The following is a 23,404-nucleotide window of genomic DNA, read 5'->3' as shown; positions in this document are numbered from 1 at the left end:
TCTTCTCCTGCCCCTTTCTCCAACATCTCAGGGCATCAGCAACTCTCAGAAGAGAAGTTCCTGAGCTCAAAATGTAGTGAAGGGCAGACAGTTTGGGCACCCTGGAACCCCTTCCTTGGGATTCAGGAAAGGGACACATGCCCCCTACCGACACCCCCCGAACACACGGGCAGGTGAGGAGAGAGCTTCTCTGTGAACACAATACTCGCCAAGAGGCCACCTCCCCCTTCCATGCCTCTTCTTATTCCAGTTGGGAGAGGCAAGCCCTGCAGAGAGGGAAGTGGCACCTGATTCTCACTAAATTTAATCCAGCAGGGCAATGTCCTTTTGACTATCATATTCTTTACATTTTCCTTCCTCAAGGTGAATAATTTTTTGCTAATATTATGCTTAATGTAAATCTCCTTTTAATTTTTCATTAAAAAGGGACTAAAACAGGGTTTTTTAAAAAATGCATCGGTATCTCTAATTATAGTACTAAGTTACTTTGCTTTCCAAAGTTCTTTTCTAAATTTCATCTTTGAAGTTTTTATAGAAAACTGCAATTAAGTTTTTATAAGAGATTTTCTTTCAATAATATATTAAATCCAAACAATTTGATTATTGTACATTTCATAAGCATTTCTATCACAACTTTTGCAAAGTGGGTTATTTAACCTATAATTTTTAAACTTATGTTTATTATGTCACAACAATATACATTCAGGGATATTTTCTTCAATTTGAAATATCTTTAGTATATGTGAGAGACTCTGGGGAAAATTATCACCATTGAGATAATAAAAAACATTTTACAACTCATGGTTGCAATATACTCTAAAAGAGTATGATTATTTTGCCTTCAAAATCTTAAGTTTTTCTTTATGTATAAGACTTCATGTAATTTTTCCAGAACTTAGTCCATTTTCTTGGACAAAACAAAAAAGTGCTTTGAAAAACGTTAAAGAATAAGATTAGTTAACTTAATTATGGCAAAAATGGAAATAGTTCGATAAACTCAATTATTTAAAAGTTACCCTTTATATTATATGAGAAGTATAGGCAATTTTTATATGGTCATTGGATTTATCTCTATTTCCACATTGTTCAATAAAAATACAGAGTCAAAATGTTTCACTTAGCAAATTTGAACAAATCTTTACCAGTGTGAAATACTACTCTATTAAAAATTATAATCATCATGCATTGCTACTACGTGTAAGGCATTCACTTAGGTATACGTATATAGTCACAGTGTTGATTCTTATGATTAAAACTGTATAAATATTTGTCCAAACCCATGGAATATATAACACTAAGTGTGAACCCTAATGTTCAACTATGCACTTTGGGTGATAATGGTTTATCAATGTAGAGTCATTAACTGCTGCAAATGTACCACTCTGGTGGGGAATGTTAATTGTGGGGAAGGCTCTACGTATAATGAGGGCAAGAGCTACATGCAGAAGTCTCTGCTTTCACTCAGTTTTTCTGTGAACCTAAAACTGCTCTAAAAATAAATTCTATTAAAATATCTAGTGTAAATATAGTTAATATAGTATAAGTATGAAATAAAGTTAATCAGATGAAAAGAAAGTCTTATGTAAAAAATATAATACCTCAATATAAATCTATACAAATAGACTCCTTTAGATTCTTGTAGGTACACTTTTTAATATAAGCCATACATTAACTTTCAATATTTGTATATTACTTGAAAATATAAGCAAAAGGAGATAGGCATTTCCCCTTAAAAATGAAATTCTCCTAATGCTTTCAACATTGTGTTTTCCAAAGAATGTTGTCACACGTGCTCAAGCAGTCATTATATATTCAGTTGCAGTTGAGGTTATTCAGTCAGAATAACAACATTTTGTCAGCAACCTTCCTGATCTGTATAAAAGCCAATAAATACTGTATGTAGTGGTATTATCTGAGAAGAGCAATCTTGCCCCGAACACAGAAGGATTGTTCCTATCTTCCTTCAAGTGCTTTCATGAAATATTTACGGTGCAAATATACGAGAAGTGAATTGCAGACTAATATCTACTGTGTTGAAGCATGCATTAGTCTTTCCATGTGGATTTTGAAAGCATGATTTTGGATTGTAATAATAAATCAAGACAGCCAACTGTTAATTATTTGTAATGAATGGGAAAAATGAACACAGACATGAATTGTTCTAATTAAATAATTAATGCTATATATGTGAAATGCATTTTTACGTTATTTAAAATTGAACCCCCAATCTCCATATCTCAATGGACTCAGTAACTAAGTCATTCCAGACCCTGCTTAAGAAATGCAATCCAGATGCAGATGCAGATTGAAAAACAGATAAATTATAATCTTAATTAATGTGAAACTAATCTTGAAAAAAAAGTATGTAAAAGATAAACTGAACCAGATAACTCTAAAACCTTTTACGTGGAACTAAGGGGAAAAAATCTATTTATGCATTACACATTTTAATAAACGATTTTTAAACTGAAAGAAACAGAAATAAATTCCACACAACTGGGGGTTGCATATTTATAGAGATTCCAATGCCTTTTTTAATCTCCCACAGAAACTCTTGAGATGTGTTCTAATCAATCCAAAAATATGTTATAGTTTATGTTGTTTACAAACACATAATTTTGTCTCCAGTACATCAGTGATTATATTTCAATATTTTATTATTTTCCAGGGATTTTGGTCTACTTTGAGGAAGAGCAACAAGTGTCATTCTATCTGTTTTCACTGGATCATCTTTTCCATAAAGTTTGTCTGATAACATTTTTTTTGAGTGTGAAAAAAATTACAAAGTATAAAATAGCCTAATTCCAAGATATGACAATACAGCAAGGAAGGCAACATACACTCTGGAGCCACAACCCTTTACTTGCTTTGTTATCTAGAGAACATCTGGATTCCAAACTATACTGATAGTTTTACACCCCGGCTGTCATTCCATTTGATGTCTACTTATTATGACCTCTTTCAGAAAAAATTACATTAAAAAAAGCCGTATGGGAAAATGAACACTGGCTTGAGAGTTGAGCATCATATTAATCTAAAATCAACAACTAACTAGTAGGGTGACTTGAGGCAAGATAAGTTATTGAGACTGTGTTTTATCATCTGTAAAAAGAGCAAAGTGGAACTAGATAATAACTCAGATACTCTAGCTATTGGTGCCTGTGAAATATATACTTTCCATTCTTTTTCTATCTAGGACATGTTAAAAATCTTCACCACTTACTTCTTCACACTCACAGACACACTCACAGAGGGAAAGAACTGGACATATTTTCTTTTAAATTATATATATATATAATATATATATATATATATATTTGAATTACTAGTAATTCAAAGAATACAGGCAAGAGCAAAACATAAACCAAACAATCATCTTTTGAAGAGGTCCAAAAACATCAATTCAACTGCATGTATCTTCTCTCTTGCTTGGAACATATTTTAGTTTGGATTTACATATAATATTTAAGCAGCGAATGTGGAATATAGCTTAAAGAGAAAGAAAATTTCTGTTGTGGCACAATTTCAATCATATCCCCCGTTAGAAAACCTACCTGATATTCTCCAGCAAGTAATGTTGTCCAAATCCATAAATTTCGGGTTTATTTATAAGGTTCCTAGACAGATTAGGCATATTCTGCCAAATGCATCCAGTAGATAAGGACTCCCTGTTATCTTTCTACTAGTAAATACTCTGAGTATGTCCACCAGGATAGGATAGCTGTTTTCCCTGATAAAGATAAGAAATAGGTTAGAGCCTTGCTGAACATTTTTTCGGGTTACGAATTTATCAGGAAACAATATTGGTTACGGGGGAAAGTGTACGAATGGATCCTCAAAGTGGACTGAGAATCTGAGACAGTTTGTGTCCCGTGTCATGTTTACTGAGGACACCCACTGCTGGTGAGGCTCTCCATCATCAAGTAAACAATATGACTTATTTAATGGATATCAATGAGCAATCCAAGTGCTTGTCAACCATCTCTGAAACGATGTGGCCATAATGGCAATGATGAAGGTTATCATGAATTCAAAACCACGGATGCCTTTTAATCAAAAGACACAAATAAATTGATACATAAAATTACCCAATCTGCCAGCAGTGGAAACCAACACTGAGCTCCCAATATGGTGCTCTACCCAAGAAAAACCAGTCACCAGGAGAAAGGTGGATTTTTCCAAACTGTGTTCATCATGGCAAGGGATAGCAATTTGCCATCCCTGGAATAACACCATTTGGGGGTACTAGTATCATTTCCTTAGACAACATACTTTGATCAGCCCCCAAAAAAGTTTTTACCAAGTTTTATATTAACACTAAAGCTATCCCATATATGTTGCTTCTTATTCACAGGCTTCAATTACATTGACACGTGTGTCTGGTACATAATAATAATGATACATCTACTGTCCGTCTTCTAAGCAGCTAGCCCAGTAGAATGATAAAATGGCTTATTGAAGACATTTTCCGTGTTGGCTGGGACCACCTCCTTGGGATATTGGAAGATGGGCCTTTATGATGCAGTATATTCTGAAGTAGTGACATTTATATGGTATTATTTCTTCCATAGTCAAGATCTAAGGATCCAAGGACAAGTATGTAAAAGTGATTTTCTTACAAAATAGCTTGTTCTTCATCCCAGTGACTTTGAGATCTTCTCTCTAAAAGGTGTTACTATTCCTTGGGGGAAATGTTTCTAAAAGGTGATACAATGGACTGTCAGTATAGATCTGTCCATTTTGGACATAGGAGTGAACCAGTAGGCAAAACAAAGAGTTAAAACGTTGCCTACTGTGTTCGAATCTCAGGTGACCAAGCAGAACAAGACGAAGTGGTTAACAGCATGAATTCTGGAGTCAAATTTCATTGGCTCAAATTTCAGATAAATAACCATGGGCAAAGTTACTCAGCATCTGGGTCTCAATTTTCTCACCTGTAAAATTGGTGAGATATTGATAGTTAAATTTTTCAAGCTTTTTGAAACATACCTGGTACATAATATATGATACATGATGCTTATTATTAGCTTTAGTATTAATATTAAGATGAAATAATGTTGCCCAGATTGGGAAAGTAAAGAGTATGTATGGAGCCCTGGTAGTACTCTGGGACACAGCGAAAATAGTCAAATGATTGTAATCCTATACAGACAAGACCAACAGAGTTCAGACCACTCAAGATAAAGTTTTGGATTATCCCACAAGAGAGACAAATAACACCTAACGTTTGAGGTTTTGAGGGAATTTAAATAGGTGTAGAAAAAATGGAAGAAGAAAATTGTAAATGCTCATGAATTCATGATCAATTTAAGGTATGTCTCAAGTAGCTTCCTATATTTTGATCTCTCTCTCTCTCTCAAGTACATCCTCTCTCTAGTGTACTCTCACTCTCTGTTCTCTCTGTTTCTCTTGTACATGATCATCATTGGAATTATTATCCTTTTCTCTTTCATCACCTCTACCAATTTATTTTCATCTCCTTTTTATTCCCTACAATTGTATATAGAATATAAAATTTTATATAGAATATGTAACTACAATTTTATATAGAATATGTAACTATGGCTTAGTGTGATGTTTGTTAAATCATATGAAGAAGGGTGTCTGAGTGAACAGAGGAGCAGGTGGTGGTATTGCTCTTGTTGCTAGGACATTAAGTAGCGGAAGAGGAATGTTGATTATAGAAAATAGCAGTCTAGACAAATTTGTAATGAGCTGTGAAAAAAATAACTCCGATTTCTATTTATGTAATGTTCAGGCAGAAAAGCAGCTAACCTTTATGAGTATCATCTGTTCCAGGATGTCCAAAGTTTTATCTCTTTATACTCCCAAAACCACTCCTACAAAGTACAAAAAGAAGATATTTCTTTGTTATCAAGTCAAACATTGAGCCAAGTGTTGTATATCTTACTTGGGAAAAACTTAAAAAAACTCTTTATAATGTATTATTAATATTTATTATAATAATAATGAAAAGATATGATTCCTAGGGTATGTTTTATAACCTTCCCAAAGTCATATAGCTACAGAACAGCAGGATCAAACTAGACCTCAAACTAATTCAGTTGAATCCAAAACCAACCCATCATTTTTCTACTATTCCATGCTTCCTTGAATGATGTGAAATCATGGTTAAGAAGGCTGTTAAGAGAATATTATATTAAAAAAAAAATTTCACATAGGAAGCTAGAAGAAAAGTATCTTAGGGCGGAATAAATATTATGGAGAAAGGCACACAATTTTGAAAACTTCCAAATGATCGGAGAGAGGTGAAAAGTTATTTATGGTTTGACCTTAGAAACTTGAAAGGGTGATAAAAATGGAGATAGGGTTTGGTGCTTGTGATGGGGTAGTGGGATTAAATTTAATGACTCTATCCTGTTGGTATTGAGAAATCAGAATTTTTAAGCTTAAACCCAATTGTGGGAACACAGTATTTAATACACCATAGGAAAGAGTATAAGTAAGAATGTATCTTGGTACTCAGAAATCTAGATTTTATGTGATGGAAAAGCAGATGTGAAGCCCTATTATATAAAAGAAAGACAAGAATAATCCTATTTTCAAACCAGGGAAGTGACAGTTTTAAAAAATAGTTTACAAGTGCATAACATTACTTCCTGCAGAGTCGTCCGTTCATAGAAGAAAGAGATAGGTTTACAGCTCTTGTTTTTAGTCAAATGAGAGCAATCTCCGCACTAAACATGTTATAAAACATTTTCATCTATGAATAAACAGTCTGAGTACTTTGGGCAGAAGTCAAAGGGTTGTAAATGTAAGAGAGATTTACTACTATTATTTATATTCGATTGAATTTCATTTTACTTTTCTTTGAACATCAGCAACTCTTTTTCTTCTTTTTGTTGTCGCTAGAAAGAAAAATGAAGAGGTAATAATTCTCTTAACTTTAATTTCAAATGTAGAAGCCTTTTTGCATTTAAAATTTTATTTCTTTTCTTGGTATGAGATATTTTTGATAATATACCTGTGCATAATGTTAAGAATTTTGACAAAAAGAGCAAGTTAAATAGAAATAATCCTGGCTTACTTTGTCAGATTAAACTATAAAATAACTAAAAAATATAAACAAAGTTCTATCAGCCTTCCGATTCATTTTCTTACTTTTATTTGGAGTCAAAGGCATGTTTTACTTCTTTTATCCCTCTAATATTGTATTGAACCTTCATATTGAAATCTTCATACATTTAAAACTTTTACATATTATTGTTTGTTTTCTAAACTATCTCCTCTGGAATTTTAGGAATTTGTAGGTGGTTAGAACTAAAGCCACAAGTTAAAGTAGAGCCCACAGATAATTTAACATAGTTTTAGAGCTGACATCTACTTGGCCTTGATTTAAAGGGCACTTGCACTATCAAAAATTTTCAGTCAATTCAGAGAATAGAGGATATTAGAAGTCATGAGAGAATTCCCAGACTATTGAGAAGTTTAGACAGCAAAGTAAATTATACAAAGAAGGAAAACAAAGTCCAGAAATTACGCTAAGTTATTGTGACACATTCTGAATGTCATGCATAGTAGTCAGAATAATGCCTCTCCACAAATATGTCCATGCCTTAAACCCCAAAACCTATGAAAATGTTATTTCATATGGCTAAAAAAATTACAGATGTGATTAGTAAGGAGTCTGGCTCAGGCCCCTTATCAAGCAAACCCTGATCCTTCTCAATGCCTCAGCACCTCTCTCCACATCCCTTGGTCTTCAGGAGAAAAGTCTTTCTCTTCTAAACTGAAAGTGAAAGGGGCAGGAAGAACCTTATTTGATGCTCCTTATTCATTTGAATGTTTTCTCATATGAATTCATACTCTCTTTTTTAATAATTTAAGTCCTTTTTAGTTAGGCTTCTGTTTTCCAGCTTTAGGTGTATTGGAGAAGGAATATTCATAGAAGCTATACAGGGAAACTAAATAATGACCAAATTAGAGATACCAGTTAGTCTTAATGAGACACATTACAATGACTCCAATCAAATATTTAAAATATTGTCTGCTATGAACATTTGTAATTTTTTTCAGACAAACTTTATTCTCACCAATTTCTCTTTTATAGTGAGTACAGTAGTGTTAGTTTAAGCAACTATATCCATTGTTATATATATCTGCTATTATAGGTCTGTTGTCATAGATTTCTGGTATAACTCCTTGTGTCCCACAGAATTAATGCTGTTCTAGAAACATTTCTTGACATGAAAAAGATAATTACTATTTTTGTGGTATCCCTAAATAGTATGTTAAATTTTATTAACGTTTTATTAATGTGGTAATTTTAATAGCCATAGATATTTATAACAGTTCACACAGTTTGTCTAGTTGTCCTCTAATTAAATACTGGATAACTTAATTCTTGTATCTGCCTTTGAACTTCAAGTGTATTTACTCTATTAGATCAATTAAATCTAGGACAACTTGTAATTTCCCCATTCTTAAATCTAATATCCATATATAAGTGCACTAAAATACAATAGTAAACAAATGCATATTGAAATATTACTCTATGAAATACTAATATATAGGCATTAATTTTTCCTTTAGTATATTTTTCCTCAAGACATTCATCAAATTGTGTAATATCAAGCTTCCTACATTTAATACATTTCTATTCTAATTATCGACTTAGATTTTGGTGTGTTTATAATTTGGGACATGTGACGGGGAAGGAAAATGAAAAAAATATAGAGGATATCTTAAAATAATTATAAGGAGGGGAAGGCCCTGAGAAGATTGGAAACTCAGTAGATGCTAATTTTTTTAACAACTGTCTACAAATTTTTTCAAAACAACTTTTCATCTGTAACATAAATTTGGGTGGGAGAAAAAGGAAGAAAATTTACAGTCCTGTGGAAAGAGAGGGAGAGAGAGAGAAGAGGGAAAGGTAGAAGGAAGAAAAGGAGGAAGAATACTCTTCCTTATTTGATTTCCTGACTGAAGATCTTAAGTTAAAGGGCATCTCTTTCTTTTCCTATTCATCGCTACAACTACCTCCCATACAATTAAATTATCTGATATTTATTTGATCTTTATTGTATTCTATATTACCTAATCTGGTGTGTGCAAATTCGCAAAAAACATTTTCATTTGTTCTGGTCTTGTTGTATTTCTATGCTTTGTACATTGTACAAAGTCAATGCATTCTTCAGCTGGGGTATTTTTAGAAAAGAAGAGCATATAATTTTTTTTTGAAAGCAGTTTGAATATCTGTGATGTTTGTTGATCTCTTTGGAAATTAATGAAAGATTTATTTCCTCTCAAAATAATGGTCATGTAACCCAGAGCCTGGGAAAATTATCAATATCTTATCTAAATTAAAATCTAAATTAAACCTTTTTTCTCCTTATGATCCAACTTCTTCTTGGTGAGTATTCAATTATTGTAGTGAATTTATTGTTGTTCTGAAACTGGAGGAACATTAAAAACATTGAAGGAATTACTCAGAGCAAAGTCATTTAGCACCCTATTCAAAGAAAAAAAGTGTAAGAACTGGTGTGAAAACAGAACAAAGGTGAGACTGGGAATTAGAAACTCATGAAGGTTGTGCAGCAAATGAAACCACCAAGATAATGATAAGGCAACCTGCAAAATGGTAGAAAATATTTGCAAATCATCTATCTAATAAGGGTTTAAAATCCAGAGTTTATAAAGAAATCATATACTCCAATATCAAAAAAAAAAAATCCCATCTAATTAAAATTGGATAGAGGAACAGAATTGACATTCTTCCAGTGAAGATATACAGATGACCAACAGGTACATGAAAAGATGCTCAACATCACTAAACATCAGGGAAATGCAAATCAAAACCACAATGAGATATCACCTCACACCTTTTAGAATTGCTACCGTCAAGAAGACAAGAGATAACAAATGTTGGTGAGGATGTGCTCTGTTAGTGGGAATGTAAATTAGTGCAGCCACTATGGAAAATAGTATGGAAGTTCCTCAAAAAAATAAAAATAGAACTACCATATGGTCCAGGAATCCTACTTCTGGGTATGAATCCAAAGGAAATGGAAACAGTATCTTGAAGAGATATCTGCATTCCTGTGTCCACTGTAGCATTATGAAAACACCTAAGCTTCTGTCCTCCAAAGGATGAATGGATAAACAATAAGTGGTATATAGGTGCCATATATGGACAAAGTACACACACACACACACACACACACACACACACACACACACACTGGAATATTATTTGGCCATGAAAAATAAGGTCATTTTGCTATTTCTGACAATATAGATGGCCCTTGAAGGCATTATGCTCAGTGAAATAGATCAGACAAAGACAAATACCATATGATATCAGGAATATGTGGAATCCAAACTCATAGAAACAGAGACTAGAATGGTGGTTTCCAAGGGCTTGTGGGTGGGGGAAATGGGAGATTTAGTCAAAGAGTACAAGCTTCCAGTTATAAGATAAGTAAGTTCTGGGAAACTAATGTATAGCATGGTGATTATAGCTAATAATACTGTATTATATACTTAAATGCTGCTAGGAGAGTACATCTTAAATGTCCACACCAGAAGAAGAAATGGAATTATATGAGAGGATGCAGGTATTAGCTAACACCATGGTAGTAATTATTATTCAATATGTAAATGTATCAAATCAAACACTTTGCACACCGTACACTTACACAAGATTTTATGTCCATTATATCTCAATAAAGCTGGGGGGAAGAAAGAAACCCATTGACAAAGAGTCTGATAATACTACAGGAGCAAGGATGTTTCCAAAACTAGCAGATAACAGAAAAATCTTTAAAGTTATCTATACATAGATCATGGGATCAACCATGATTTTTGTATCAAAGTATTGTTAATTGGCTATATTTCAAAAAACTAAAAATTTAGCTGTAATTTAGTTCGTTCAAATATCAACATATATATATATATGCATGATAGTTCATTACAACAAGGATGTATCTTGAGGGCATTATGCTAAATGAAATAAGTCAAAAAGATAAAGACCCATTGTGTATGATCTTACTTATATGTAAAATCTAAAAAAAAAAATCATAAATATAGAGAACAGATTGGTGGTTGTCAGAGGCAAGGGATCAGAGGTGAGAAAAATAGGTGAAGCTTATCAAAGAGTACAAAATTACAGTTATAAGATAAAATAAATCCTGGGGATATAATGTACAGCATGGTTACTATAACTAACTGTCCTATATTTTATATTTGAAAGTTGTTAAGACAGTAGATCTAGGAAGTTCTCATCACAAGTAAAAACTGTAACTATGTGAGGTGATGGATCTTAACTAAACTTATTGTGGTAATCATTTCATAATATATACATATATCAAATCATTATGTGGCACACCTTACACTAATACAATGTCATATGTCCATTACATCTCAATAAAAAATGCATGGATGAATAAGTTAAGTGACATGATGTGTGCTTTTTTATGACTAAAATTGTCATTTAAACATTATCAGAATCATGTATTGAGGCAATCCAGCATGGCTGACACCAAGATTACTTAAGTAATGCATGCTTCTTAAGACTCTCTTCTAATCATGTGACCCTTCATTGTAACATGATCAAAATCATATTGTCTTTGAAATGAAAAAAAAATAGTAAAGTCTAACTTTCATGGTTATTTTTTCACTGCCAATTACTACTTATTGATGACTCATTTACTGCTTTTTGAATAACTTTTAAACATTTTGAGTAGCATCAGACTCACTTTCTTTTTTCCAAATTGATCTCTAAGGATGAAAGGCTCACTCCTCTCTATATCTGTGTATACAGTCAACTAACATCTCAATTTCTACATGAGAAAGTTCACATGTCACTAATACACTATGAAATCTATGAGAAAGCAATTAGAAATTATGATAAGATTATAAATAGATTTTCATTCTAACTAATAAATCAATTAATAGCTGTATTACTTTCCCCCACCACCAGAATAAGACCATATATATATATATATGTATATACATATATGAATGAAAGCTACTTATCTTCCATTCATTCCTATAACTTACTGCGAGAGAAATAAGTTGCTGGATTATAAAAACAAAACAAGTCAGAACTTAAATATATCTTTATATTTTTAACAAAAATGAGATCATAAAGATAATTTCTTAATATTTAAATTTTATGCAGCATGAAATGACAATAGAAAAAAACAGATGATTTTTAGTTATATAAATTTTTTTCAATATCCATTATCAAATGATGTTATAACTTGCATAACTTCACACTTTAAAATCCTAGAGTTAACATAGTATTGTAATTGCTATCCAATGTAGGATATTTCTATTAGTCAAAAACAGAGTGAACATTATGCAAACAGTTAAGTATCAATGGAAGTTAACTTTTTCAATTATTGTTACGGAAGTAATATCAGAGTGTATATATCACTTCAAGCTTGAAACAGTTTTGTAGACATTCTGTATGTTTGGAAATCGCATTTTGTGATGCAGCTAATTTGAAATAGCTAGCTACATTTCCAACCTCTATACCAGTACTGAGAACAGCTAATGATAAAAGGACTCCTTGGCAAACCAATTCTCCAAGTCTCCTGGAATCTGGACTTTAAGTAATTTGTAAGAAAACACATTATTTAGCCAGCTATAGAGTCTACTATTTCATGATTAATATTACAATCCATTAATCAATTTATAGATATAAATACACTAATGTTCAAAAATAAATAAGAATTTAAACACACTATAATCAATAAACATAATTAAAACAATAGTCATCTACATTCGTCTCCTAGCTATTTGGTGAAGTTACTGAAGCACAGAGCCAAACAACTAATACAATATTTAGTTTTGTTTATTAAAATAATGAAAGTATGTTAATGACAAAGTGCAAAAATACATAATAGAATTCAATGTACTGTGAAGTAAAATTTTGTTTGAAAATCAAGACAAGTTTAGTAAAAGCTTGTCATTAAATGAACATTGCATAACGTGCATTTAACAACTATTAAATCATTTTTATTGAAGTGTATCTGCAAATTATACACCATGAAAAATGATAGCAATATGCTCAAAACAGTCTAAGTCTAGTGTATGGAATTATGTTAATTTTAAACAGTACCCAAGTTATTTTGTATAATCACAAAAAACAGGAGTTTAGAAACATCTGCATAAATTTTATTTATTCTTTTTAGTGTTTACATCAATGTATGATTTAATCTCATTCTAGTATAGTTAATTCTTACACCTAATAATTCCTTTATAAGAGTCCCATTTTGATTCAAATGCAAATAAACCCTGAGTATTGCATATATAGTACAGATATCATAAACATTATATAGTATATGCACATATAGGGAAATTTGAGGGGACACATAATATAATCAGATTTTACATATGATCTTACTGATAAAGAATATCAAAGATGACTAATTTTAACATATTTGAAATCTTGTCTAACTTATAAATGAATTAAGTCCTCAAAAATACAATATCATATATGTATAGGCTACAATTTAAAATATGTTATATAAATCTTAAGTGAATAAAGAAAAATATGTAATTTTATCAGCATTAATGATTAAATATTATTTAATAAAGACTCAAATGAAGCAATTATGATTTTATTTATTTATTTGTATTGACATATAGTTGATTTACAATATTATACTAGCTTCAGGTGAACAACATAGTGATTCAATATTTTTATAGATTATATTTCATTTAAAGTTATTTTAAAGTAATGGCTATATTTCCCTATGCTGTACGATATATCCTTGTAGCTTTTCTATTTTATACATAATTGTTTGAACCTTTCAATCCCCTACCCCTACCTTGTTCCTTCCTCCCCTTCACTCTCCAGCCTGGTAACCATTAGTTTCTTCTCTATACCTATGATTCTGCTTCTGTTTTCTTATATTTATTTATTTGTTTTGTTTTTTATATTCCACATATAAGTGATAACATACACTATTAGTCTTTCTCTGACTTAGTTCACTAGGCATAATACCCTCTAGGTCCAACCATGTTGCTGCAAACAGCAGAATTTCATTATTTTATAGCTGAGTAATATTCCATTGTGTATGTGTGTGTGTGTGTTTGTGTGTGCGTGTATCACATCTTCTTTAATTAATTCATCTGTTGATGGACACAGTTCGTTTCCACATTTTGGCTATTGTAAATAATGCTGCTATGAACATTGGGGTGCATGTGTCTTTTTGAATTAGTGTTTTTGTTTTCTTCAGGTATATACCCAGAAATGGAATTGTTGGATCATAGTGTAGTTAGTTCTATTTTTTCCTTTTTTGAGGAAATTCCGTACTGTTTTCCATAGCGGGTTCATCAATTTACATTCTCACTGACACTACACTAGGGTTCCCTTTGCTTCACATCTTCACCAACATTTGTTAATTGTGGTCTTTTTGTTGATAGCCATTCTGACAAGAATGAGATGATATCTCATTATGGTTTTGATATGCATTTTTCTGATGATTAGCAATGTTGAGCATCTTTTCATGTGTCTGTTGGCTCTCTGTATGTCTTCTCTGGATAAATATCTATTCAGGTCTTCTGCCCATTTTTTAATCAGGTTTTTTGTAAAAAAAATTGACTTGTATGAGCTGTTTATACATTTTGCATACTAACCCCTTGTAGTTTATATCATTTAAAATATTTTCTCCCATTCAGTAGGTTGTCTTTTCATTTTGTCCATGCTTTCTTGTGCTGTGCAAAAACTTTTAAGGTTCATTAGGTCTCATATGTTTATTTTTGCTTTTGTTTCCTTTGCCTTAAGAGACAGATCTAAAAAAATTGCTAGAATTTATGTCAAAGAGTGTTCTGTTTATGTTTTCCTCCAGGAGCTTCATGGGTTTTGGTCTTACACTTAGGTCTTTACTCCACTTTGAGTTTATTTTTGTATATAGTGTGAGAAAATGTTATAATTTCATTCTTTTACATGAAGGTGTCCAATTTTCCCAGTATCACTTTTTAAAGGAACTGTCTTTTCTCCATTGTATTTTTTTTTTTTTTTTTGCTTTTTATCCCTGGTCTTTAGTGATTTCTGTTATTCAAAGAAAAAAGAAATGTCACATAGCATTGTTCATGACCTTTTCACAGGTTATATTGGCTTAGAGGAGTCTTGTTCCATTATATATTTTTGCCTCCGTACTTAAGATTTTAATAACAAAAATATATTTTTACTCTCACCACTTTCTTTCCAATTATCTGAAGTGTTAATAATACATCAACATTGTAAAGTATTTTGTGGTACTAAATTATAAAATATATCCACAATCACTTTGCTTCCATTAAATGTTCAAAATAGAGTAAACAAAAATGCATGTTCCATAGTATTAACGTGACTTCCAATATAAAACTAGACAGTGTAAATACTTCCTAACTCTTTCTATAGGATCAGCATTACTATAATGTGAAGACCAGACAAAAATATTATAGGAAAGACAACTAGAGACCAATATCTCTCAAGAATATACATTCACAAAGTTCTCAATAAAATATTAACAAATCATATCCAGCAATGTATAAAACATTTTAAACTGCAAGACTGATTCAACATTAAAAATAAATAAATGTAATCCATCACATCAACAAACTAAAGAAGGATAATATCAATGCAATAATATCAATAGATCCTGAAATAGCACTTGAAAAAATTCAATACCCATTCACGATAAAAACTGTCAATAAACTAGGAATAGAGGGAAATTTCCTCAATTTGATAAAGAAAAATACCTATAGCTAACATCATACTTAATGGGGAAAAATGAAAAGCTTTCTTACTAAGATCAGGAACAAGGCAAGGATGACCCACCTCACCACTCCTTTTCAATTCTGTCCTGGAAAGCTTAACTAATGTATAAAACAAGAAAAATAATTAAAAATGTACTGAGTGGAAAGGAAGAAATAAAACTGTATTTGTTCACAGATTACACAATCATCTATGTAGAAAATCCAAAAGAATCAACAAAAAACTCTGGGAACTTATAAGTGACCATAGCAAGTTTGCAAAATGCACCACTAATATTCAAGAGTCAATCGTTTCCCTATCTACCAGCAACGAACAAGTAGAATTTCACATACAAAAACACAATGCCATTAATCTTAGCACCTCACAAAATTAAATACTTAGTTATAAATCTAACAAAATATGTACAAGATCTATATGGGTGAAATTACAAAACTCTAATGAAAGAAATCAAAGAAGAACTAAATAAATGGAGATATATTCCAGTTCTTGGATAGAAGCAATCAATATTATCAAGATATCAGTTCTTCCCAAGTTCATCTATAGATTCAGTGCAATCCTAATCAAAATACCAGCGACTTATTTAATCTATATTGACAAACAGATTCTAAAGTTTATATGGAGAGACAAAAGACTCAGAATAGTAACACAATATTGAATGAAAACAAAGTTGGAACACTGACAGTACCTGACTTCAAGACATAATGTAAAGCTAAAGTAATCAAGAGAGTGTGGTATTAGGAAAAAAAAAAAAAAAAAAAAGACAGATCAATGGAATAGAACATACAGCAGAAAAATATGCCCACATAAATATGGTCAGCTGATCTTGACCAAGGAGCAAAGACACTAAAATGAATGAAAGATAGTCTTCCCAACAAACAGTGTTAAAATGCATGGACAACCACATGCAAAAATAATGAATCTAGACACAAACTTTACACCCTTCACATTTGAAATTAATTTAAAATGGTTCTGAGACCTCAATGAAAAATCCAAAAATATAAGACTTTTAGAAGATAACATAGGAGAAAATTTAGATGACCTTGGATTTGGTGATGGCTTTTTAGATTTGAAACTAAAGGTATGACTCATGAAAGGAAGAATTAATAAGCTGAACTTCATTAAAATAAAAAATTTTGCTTTGTGAAAGATGTTGTCAAGAGAATGAAAAGCCACAAACCAGGAGAAAATATTTTCAAAAAACATATCTAATAATGGACTGTTATCCAAAATATACAAGGAATTCTAAAATTCAACAATAGGAAAACAAACAAACCAATTAAAAAATAGGCTAGAAGCCATAGCAGACACCTCACCAAAAAGACATACTGATGGCAAATAAACATATAGAAAGATGCTCCACATCATATATCATCAGGGAAATGCAAATAAAAACAACATATATTTTGTCAATTAATTTATGAAAAAGGAGCCAAAAATATGCAATTGTGAAAGGACAGTCTCTTCAATAAATGGTGTGGGGAAAATTCAACAGTCACATACAAAAGAAAGAAACATGACCACTATCTTACACTGTACACAAAAATTACTCAAAATAGAGACTTGAACATAACCCCTGAAACCATGAAACTCCTAGAAGAAAACATGGGTGGTAAGTTCCTTGACATAGGTCTTGGTTATAATTTTTTAAATTTGACTTCAAAAGAGAAAGCAACAAAAGCAAAAGTAAGTGAAACTACATGAAATTTAAAAGCTTCTGCACAGCAAAGGAAAACGTCAACAAAATGAAAAGGCAACTTACTGAATGGAAGAAAATATTTGTATATCATATAAATGATAAGGTACTAACATCCAAAATATATAAAGAACTCATACAACTCAATAGCAAAAATACCCCCAAAACTGTGATTTAAAAATGTGATTTAAAAAACATCTGTATAAACATTTTTCCAAAGAAGACATACATATGGTCAAAAGGTATGAGAAAGATATTCAACATCTTTAATAATTAGGGAAATGCTGATCAAAACCATAGTGACATATCACCTCACACCTGTTAGAATGGCTATTATCAAAAAAGAAAAGAAAACACTTGTGGACTGTTGGTGGGAATGTAAATTGGTGCAGCCACTATGGAAAACAGTAGAGTTTCCTTAAAAAAATAAAATTAAAACTACCATATGGTCCAGCAATTCTACTTCTAGGTATTATATGGAAATATGGAAAAACCTGTGTCCATCTCTGGATGAATGGATAAGGAAATTGTAATATATATAAAATGGAATATTACTCAGCCATATAAAAGAATGAAATCTTGCTATTTTTGACAGCGCAGATGGATTTCAAGGGCTAAGTTCATAACTTTAACTTGTTAATTATGCTAAGTTAAATAAGTCAGGCAGAGAATCTTTCTTATATGTGCGATCTTAAGAAAATCAAAAAACAAACTCATAGCTACAGAGAAGAGATTGGTGGTTGCCAGAGGTGGGGATGAGGGGTAGAAGAGTTGGATGAAGGGGGTCAAAAACAAAAAAGAAAACCCAATACAATTTACACATCACTCCAATATAATGAGAGGTCTTTTTAGTGATGAAAATGTTCTGTGTCATGACTATATCAATGTGAATATCCTGGTTGTAACATTGAACTATATTTGCAATAGTTTACCATTGGGGTAAACTTAGTAAAAGTTTCAATAGGATCTCTCTGTATTATTTCTTTCAACTGCATGTAATTCTATAATTATCTCAGACAAAAATTCAAGTAAAAAAGACACTAAAAAGAAAACATGTAAGTGTTCCACAGACTATGACAAACTATTTACAGGATGCCTATCTGAAAAAAGACTCATAAAAGCAAACAAGAAAACATTAGACATTTAATACCTGGTTCATTCTTTTGTTTTTAAATTTTTATTGGAGTCTAGTTAATTTACAATGTTGTGTTAGTTTCTGCTGTAGAGCAAAGTGAATCACTTATATATATATACATATATCCACTCTTTTTTCTTTAAGATTCTTTTCCCATATCGGCCATTACAGAGTATTGAGTAGAATTCCCTGTGCTACACAGCAGGTTCTTACTAGTTATCTATTTTATATATAGTAGTATGTATATGTCAGTCCCAACCTCCTAATTTATCCCTCCCCCCACCCCCGATTCATACTTCAAGTGGTAAACTCATCCATAATCGTCATCACCAATCGTAAAATTAGTACATGAAGTCACACTGGACATGGAAAAGAAGACTATAACAAAAATGTTGAATCTTTGAGTAAATATCACAGGTAATTTAAAAAAAAAAAATTCCTTAATATTATCTTTAAAATAGGAATCAGTCAGCTTCTACCATTCCATCAGCCCATACTTGAGCTTTCAACACATGTCCATATGAATCCAACTGATTACATTTTTTGAGGGAGGAAGTTGTTAACACGTTAACAATTAACCTAACTGAAAAAGGGTATTAGGAAAATGAACAGTTATTTTATTAAATGACTGTAAAATATATATTGTTTTGCAGAACCCAGTAAATACCATGCAAAATAAAGAGAAGACAAGAAAGTGGCAGAGTAGAAAACAAAACCTGTTATTTAAATAAAAAGTTATGAATGAACAGAAAATATATTTTTCCCTTTGCAAAATCAATCACCATTGACAAATTAATCTACTAATTTCTTTAACATTATAATTACTATCTACTATTTTATTATTTAAATGCTTTCTTTCATTCTAAGCTTACTTTTATCCTTAGCAAAATAATGCTATAATTTGCAATGTACTCAATCAAAATGAATATTATTAAAATGATTAATGTCCCATGATCATTTCAGAATATAAAAACAAAATTAGAGATGAAATATTTTGTGTGCGTTAGTCAATCATCTTTGTATCTCTTCTTTTTTAGTATTATTTATTACCATGATGTAAAGGCCCTATATTAATTTTGCTTATAACATTCTAAAATAAATGTTTGGTGCAAGATCTTCCATTCTGTCCCCACCTCTGAGGGGGTGAGTCTAGATATCAGGTGGGGGGCAGGACTAAAGCCAAGGTGCTCCCTAGTTGGACCCTGCCCATTAACAGGAGTTTGTCTGTCCCTTTCTCTTCTTCCAAAGGTTGGTGCAAGCATTGGAGATGGGGTTAGGGGTGGGAGATTGCACTGAAAAGACTCAGGATCTGTATTCTGCAACAGAATAAATCATTACTTGTTCTCCTAAAGCTGCAGAATAAACAGTGAAGACGGAGATGTTTCACCTTCCTCTTACTAGCTTTTTGAGACCTTTTCAGGGACACCGGAAATTTGAAGGCCTGACCAGAGAGACAAAGGGGTAAAAGGAGGCAGAAAGGGGCTCCCCTCTTGCACATATGTGGTACCCCTATGTTGGTAAATAGACCCAAATTTTCTTTGACTCAATTTTCCAATTTTTCTGTATCTCTACTAAGGTTAATTTGGGATTTTGTTCTTCCCAGCAGCTTCTTAATATGCTTATCCAAAGATGGCAACCCCAGCAGCTGCCCTTCAATGACTTGTTCATAGTCTTATTATTAGACCTACCATCCTGATTCCAATTACTTGTTTATCTCAGAGTAGGCTTTCAGGGCAAGGACAGCATCTCATTTGAGTCCCCAGGGACTAGACCTGGATGAAAATTGCTGTAAGAACTCAACAAGTATCCATCGGTTAAATTGATAAATAAATGAATTTCTCTTGGCATTCAAGAATAAAGTAATATAGCTCAAGGACTTCTATAGAGACGATCATTGCTCCAAAGGAAAACAGAGAGTATAAAAATCTAATTGAATTGAGCATTTCATGCAGGCTAGAACCATTAGAAAGTTTTAAACACTGCTGTAAACTCTTTCTTAGTGGAGTATCATATCTAAAAGCTACACCGTGTTGTAGTTTTCAATATAACCTTAAGCAGGTTAGTTTAATTAAATTATATAATGTTTCAACATTTCAAATGTGATTATGACAAAAACGTATCTACAATAAGGACTTTCAGATCAGGTGACCAAAATTCTATGGTTCACCACCCCAGAGAACACACACTTCTTGTAGAAAGCCACTCTGATCTTTTTAAAAGAGTATTTTTCCAAAATTAAATAGAACCAAATATTGAGACATAGCTTTCAATAAGGTTGATGGAGCTTCCATAAATTTTATTTGTATGGTACCCAGAGCTGTTCATTTAACTTACTGAAAACAACAGTAAGAAATTAATATGTGTTTGCAGGTGGGTGAGCTTGCTGCAGGGTGTGTCCCATCCATACTCTACACCTTCTGAGGATGCAGGAAATCTCAGTGGTGAAGATGAATTTGTCTTTTGGCTCAGTATTTAGTTATAGAAAGGAGAAGAGAAAGGGGGAAAGGAGGAGTCTTATTTTGACAATAAGAAAAAACAAAGATTTATCATTCATCAGAAAAATGAGTGCTATAGGAGAAGGCCAGTGACCCACATTCTGTTAGACTGAAACAAACAAGACTCTCTTTACAATAGAACACATTAAATCCAGCTAAAAGATGATGCTTTAAAAATCAAACTAACATTATTATATAAACAACCATATTGAACATAGTTTTTTTCTTCTAAGGACAAATACAGTTTTAAATATGATTTTTAAAAAGTAAAAACTTAATAATGAAATTATATACAGAGACAAGTTTTATATATTTGTTAGACATTTTGAACTTCACTTAAAAATGTACACATGCTCATATATTATAGTTTATTTGTTCTGGCTCTGAATTCTCTGTAACACATATCTTGCAACTGCCTTTTGGTATATTTTGATCTGATTATATTTTTTTCAGAGAAAACATTCATTAGGTAAGCACTACCCTATGTTTAGAAATGAAACCAAGCAGGACCCTGCAGGGCCTCCCCAGGGAAAGACCCCACCCCTACCCAGCAGAAGCACCAGAACGGTGGTCATAGACCCAGCAGGTCCTCCCTCTTTCCCACAGTCTTTGTGAAAAAGCACAAACTACTGGGCCAGAGGGGAAAAGCAAAGAATCATTAACTGCTTTAAGTTAAAAAAAAATTCCCCAGTGATGATTTGTGTTGCCCACTGTACCGTCAGAGGCCTGGACTAGATTGGCCAATGATAAAACCTAGTATAGCATTTTATAACCTCTAATAAGTTAATTAACTTCACTGTGGTAGAGCATTCTTGTCTCTTGTGGAAGTGACAAAGTAACGAACCCTTTAAATCCCACTGAATTGCAAATGAACATTGCTGCCAAGTTGCTACTTGTGGAATATTAATAACTAGTACTTCCTTAACCTAACTATGCACTGGAATTGCAACGAAGATTAAAAAAGAAATGCAGATTCTCAAACATCCCCACAGGGCTAGTGGATCACAATCTTGAGTTCTAGCTGCCCCTGTCTCTCAACTGCAGCCAGAGTTGATAATGAATGTCTTAAACAGCTAAGGCTGTCAGTGTGTACTGAAAAACAATCTTAGAACAAAGGTGATAGTTGGTAAAAAGTTTCTTGCTACTAAGAGAAGTAAGAGATTAAATAACAGCAAAAATAAGATGTGTAATCTATATATCGGAAAATAGTTTTGATTAATGAGATATGAGACGGCTTGGCACCTGTGTGAAAAATGAGCCTGGTTAAACTCAAAGCAGGTTAAGAAAGAGGAATGAGTCAGAGAAATTGGCATAAATATATGGTCCACCTACCGAGAGATCAGAATCCCAACTGCAGCTTTGAGTAAGTCAGACTTGAGAGTTTGGAAGTGTAAATTCAACAGGCTCTTGTGTAAAGCGTGTTATTTTGGTATTCACACTTGGATCCAAAATATGGAGGACAAGCCTATATATTTCTGAATCTGCTTTTAGTTTAGCCAGGCTCATTTTTATAACACACTGCATTGAAAAGTCAGCCCACACCTTCCTATTCCACAACCCGAAATACCCAACTTCTCGCTACCCTTAGGACAGTCTTCTAAGATGTTTAAGTTTTGTTTTCTGAAACTAAAGAGAGGAAGGCAAGTGTTTGGAATATAGAAAAGATCAATAAATAAAAGCTTTTAAAAATTGTTGTTATTGTTATTATTGTTGTTATTGCAAATCTCCAATATTAGATTTAATATTTAAAATATGTAAGAAGACTAATTTCTTGCTGGTATTAACACAAAAGCCAACCCTTCTCATACTGAATTAATTAAAACTATTTTCTGGTATATAGATTACATGTCTTATTTTTACTTAATTTAATCTGCTCTTCTTTTCCTCCTGAAAGCCCTAATCAGCTGTAGTGGTCCCTCTTAACTATCTAAATAGACTATCATAATAGTTTCCTTTTCAAATATAAAACAAAAATGATATTATAAATATAATTATAAATATATAAATCTTGTCTTATCTATTTTCCTTTAATACTGTGAGTTTTTATTTATTTAACTTAAATTTTGGATTTTTCAAACTCTTGGATCAAATGCCCCTCATTCAATTAAAAAGGCATTCCCAATATTATCTTCCTTTGCTTTATATTCCTTTAAAGACTTTTTTTTCTGAAAGACAATGCAGTTTTGAAGTTATATACTAAGTTCTTATGCCTAGCATCAAGACTTTTTATTATATTCATATTATTTCTTTTGAGGTGAAACTAGTGTTCTTCTAATCCTTATTACCACCTTTACATGATTCCATCAATTAGTGTTTTACTTACCCTGTTTCTGTTAATATATGCGCTT

Source organism: Balaenoptera physalus (genome assembly GCF_965194825.1).
Source record: "Balaenoptera physalus genome assembly, chromosome: 5".
NCBI lineage: Eukaryota > Metazoa > Chordata > Mammalia > Artiodactyla > Balaenopteridae > Balaenoptera > Balaenoptera physalus.
This window is presented reverse-complemented; position numbering follows the sequence as displayed.